Below are 4663 nucleotides of genomic sequence, written 5' to 3' on the forward strand. Positions count from 1 at the left end.
TAGCCGAAGCATACATGCTCAAGAGGGATCACCCGAAATTCAAAGGCAGCTGAATTTCGGCAACAGGGGCATCGAAGTCGGAATGCCGCGAAACTCACCGAGTCAAAGCGTTTCGCCGTTTGAGGAAGAAAGTGTGATGTACAACAAGTAGCAGAAGCATACATTCTCAAGAGGGATCACCCGAAATTCAAAGGCAGCTAAATTTCGGCAAACGGGGCATCGAAGTCGGAATGCCGCGAAACTCACCGAGTCCAAGCGTTTCGCCGTTTGCGGAAGAAGTCTGATGTAGAACAAGTAGCAGAAGCATACATGCTCAAGAGGGATCACCCGAAATTCAAAGGCAGCTAAATTTCGGCAGCTGGGGAATCGAAGTCGGAATGCCGCGAAACTCACCGAGTCTAAGAGTTTCGCCGTTTGCGGAAGAAGTCTGATGTTGAACAAGTAGCAGAAGCATACATGCTCAAGAGGGATCTCCCGAAATTCCTGAAACAAGAAAATTAACAATATTGGCAAACCAAGGCATTGTAGAGACAGAAAGTAAAGATTCATCAGGAAAGTAGTCATTAATTGGTGTGATGTCAGATCTTGAATCAGTTGTCAATCTTGACAAATGATCCGCGACAACATTTTCGGTGCCTTTCTTATCCTTAATTGTGATATCGAATTCTTGAAGTAACAAAATCCACCGCACCAATCTAGCCTTAGAATCCTTCTTAGAAAGAAGATATTTCAACGCTGCATGATCGCTAAAAACAATAACAGGTGAGCCAACAAGATAAGATCTGAATTTTTCACATGCAAATACTACTGCAAGTAATTCCTTTTCAGTGGTAGTGTAATTCATTTGAGCACTATTTAAAGTTTTACTTGCATAGTAAATCACATAAGGTTTCTTGTCTTTTCTTTGTCCTAAAACAGCACCCACGGCATAATCACTAGCATCACACATTATTTCAAAAGGTAATGACCAATCAGGAGGTTGAATAACAGGAGCAGAAGTAAGCAAGCTTTTAAGTTTAACAAAGGCTTCTTCACAATGTTCAGTCCATTCAAAAACATTATCCTTTGTTAGAAGGTTACATAATGGCTTAGATATTACACTAAAATCTTTGATGAACCTTCTATAAAAACCAGCATGTCCTAAGAATGATCTAACATTTTTTAATAGATTTTGGTGCTGGTAAGTTGGCAATTAACTCGATTTTAGATTTGTCAACCTCAATTCCTATTGATGAAACAATGTGACCAAGAACAATACCATTTGTTATCATAAAATGACATTTTTCCCAATTCAGCACAAGATTCTTCTCTTCACACCTGTTCAAAACCTTTTCCAAGTTATTTAAACAATCATCAAATGAATCACCAAAAACAGAAAAGTCATCCATAAAAAATTTCAAGAAAACGTTCAACCATATCACTGAATATGCTAAGCATGCATCTTTGAAACGTGGCTGGTGCATTACATAATCCAAAAGGCATCCTTCGATATGCAAACGTACCAAATGGACATGTGAAAGTAGTTTTCTCTTGATCTTCAAATGCAATTTCAATTTGATTGTAACCTGAATAGCCATCTAGGAAACAATAAAATTCATGACCTGCAACTCTTTCTAGGATTTGATCCATGAAAGGTAAAGGAAAATGATCTTTTCTAGTCATTGAATTAAGTTTCCTATAGTCAATGCACATGCGCCAACCAGTAATAGTTCTAGTTGGAATTAACTCATTCTTCTCATTTGTTATCACAGTAACTCCAGACTTTTTGGGTACAACTTGGGTAGGACTTACCCATTTGCTGTCAGAAATAGGATAAATGATTCCATTATCTAGAAGCTTAATGACTTCATTTTTCACTACTTCTTTCATATTAGGATTAAGCCTTCGTTGCATTTCTCTAGATAGTTTAGCATTTTCCTCCAAATAAATCTTGTGTGTGCAAATCAAAGGGCTAATTCCTTTTATGTCAGCTATGGTCCATCCTAATGCATTTTTGTGCATTTTCAGAGTTTGTAATAACTTACCTTCTTGATGAAAATTAAGTTTAGAAGAAATTATTACCGGAAAAGTTTCATTTTCTCCCAAAAATGAGTATTTGAGATTAAATGGTAATGGCTTCAAATCGGGTTTTGGTGGTTGAACACTTGAAGGTATGGACTCAATTGATCGTGGTGGCAATTCCTCAATTTTCGGTCTCCAACTATTTGCCTTTGACTTTTCCTGAAAATAAACCATTTGCAAATCTTCAGATTCATTAAACTCAGTTTCACTGGAAGAATTTTCAAATTGATCATAGATTAATTTTTCAATAAAATCTACTTCCTGTAATTCATTATTATCTCCAGGTTGCTTGTAAATGTTAAAAAACATTCATCTCCAATGTCATGTTTCCAAAAGATAACTTCATCACTCCATTCCTACAATTAATTAATGCATTAGAGGTTGCAAGAAATGGACGTCCTAAAATAACAGGAATTGGATTGCATGCTTCAACAGGTTGTGTATCCAACACAATAAAATCCACAGGAAAGATGAATTTATCAACTTGTACTAACACATCTTCAACTATTCCTCTAGGCACTTTTACAGATCTATCAGCAAGTAAAAGAGTTACAGCAGTAGGTTTCAACTCACCTAGATTGAGACTTTGAAAAACCGAATATGGAAGTAAATTCACACTAGCTCCAAGATCAAGTAAAGCTCTGTCAATTTTATGTTCTCCAATAAAGCAAGAAATTGTAGGACAACCAGGGTCTTTATATTTCAAAGCATTATCATTTTGAAGAATGGCACTTACTTGTTCGACTAAAAAGGCTTTCTTTTTCACATTCAGTTTTCTTTTCACAGTGCACAGATCTTTCAAAAATTTAGCATAAGACGGTACCTGTTTAATAGCATCTAACAAAGGTATATTGATCTTTACCTGTTTGAAAGTCTCAAAGATATCAGAATTATGATTGACTTTCCTTTGTTTGGTCATGGCATGAGGAAATGGAAGTGCTGGCGGTGAATCAGCCTTTTCTTTGCAATGTTCAGGTTCAACCCCTTCCTTACCCTCAGAGATAGACTCTTCATCTTTCTCACAAGGTTCAAGAGTGGGTTTTTCAATGACCTTACCACTACGGAGAGTAGTGACTGATTTGACTTGATCCATATGTTGGTTTCCGGAACCACTTGCACTTGAATTGTATTGCCCTTTGGGATTTTGTTGTGGTTGAGATGAAAACTTACCTTTCTCCTGAAAACTAAGAGCAGATGTGAACTTTGCAAGAGTATCTTTTAGATCTGCCATGGTTTGAGCATTTTGAGTGTTGATTGTCTCTTGCTTTTCAATGAATGTATGCAGTGTTTCCTCAAGATTTCTTCTAGGAGGGGGAACATAAGGAGGTGCATATCCATGAGAATTTTGAAAATTATGGTGTGCTTGAAATGGTGGCTGTGAAGTTTGTGCATTATTGTTACCATTCTTCCAACTGAAATTTGGGTGATTTCTCCAACCAGGGTTGTATGTTTGTGAGTATGGGTTATTACTTGGCCTTTGAAAACTATTTAAAGCATTGGCTTGTTCATGGAGACATTCCTTAAAAGAAGGCAAAGTTGGACAATCATTGGTTGAGTGTTCATTAGTTTCACAAATTTGACACACAATTTCTTGAACAGATTTTAACTGACCACTCTTTTTTTAATTCTAGTGCCTCAACTTTTTTAGCTAAAGATGTAAATTTGGCTTGGAGGTCATGATCTTCCCTAAGGTTGTACATGCCTCCATTAGATGTATGAGGTTGAGTTTTACCTGGTGCCTCACACGTGCCTGTGGTGTCCCAATTTTGAGCATTTTCAGCTAACAAGTCTAGGTACTCCATTGCTTCATCAGGGTCTTTATCTTCAAAAGTTCCATTGCACATCAATTCCACCATTTGCCTATCTTTAGGTGTTAACCCTTCATAAAATTGTGAAACCAATCTCCATCTTTCAAAACCATGATGAGGACAGGTGTTAAGCAAGTCTTTATATCTATCCCAACACTTGTAAAATGTTTCTCCTGGTTTTTGAGTGAAAGTGGTGATTTGTCTTTTGAAAGAGTTTGTTCTATGAGAAGGGAAAAACTTCTTTAAAAACTATTGTTGCATTTCATCCCAAGCACGAATGGATCCTGACCTAATATTTTGTAGCCATGTTTTAGCTTTATCTTTTAATGAAAAAGGAAAAAGCTTTAATCTGATGGTGTTCATGCTACAATTTAAGTCATTATAGGTGTTACAAACTTCTTCAAATTCTCTTAAATGCAAGTATGGATTTTCCAATTCTAAGCCATGAAAAGTGGGTAAAAGTTGAATAATACCTGGCTTAAAATTAAAATGAGACGCATCAGGAGGAAAAACAATACATGATGGTGCACTTGTTCTTATTGGATTCATGTGATCTTTAAGTGTTCTCGCACGATTATTCTCATTATTCTCATTATGAATTGACTGGTTATCTTCTTCGGCCATGTTTTCTAAAGAAAATGAGGATTTCCTAGAAAGTCTACCACTTAATGTACGTGTCCAAACTCTCATGCAAGTGCAAAGAAAAGAAAAGAAAAGGAACAAAAATTAGAAAAACAAATAAAAGTAAAAACAAAAGAAAATAAAAGAAATATATAATTTATACAATACTTACC

General features: G+C 36.1%; 1 pseudogene; it reads left to right on the forward strand.

Moving 5' to 3' along the window:
* Positions 1-3975: 3975 nt before the first annotated feature.
* LOC118061197 (small nucleolar RNA R71) lies at positions 3976-4086 on the forward strand (annotated as a pseudogene).
* The last annotated feature ends 577 nt before the right edge of the window (positions 4087-4663 follow it).

This window comes from Populus alba, chromosome 15, assembly GCF_005239225.2.
Source record: "Populus alba chromosome 15, ASM523922v2, whole genome shotgun sequence".
In the NCBI taxonomy this organism is placed as follows: domain Eukaryota; kingdom Viridiplantae; phylum Streptophyta; class Magnoliopsida; order Malpighiales; family Salicaceae; genus Populus; species Populus alba.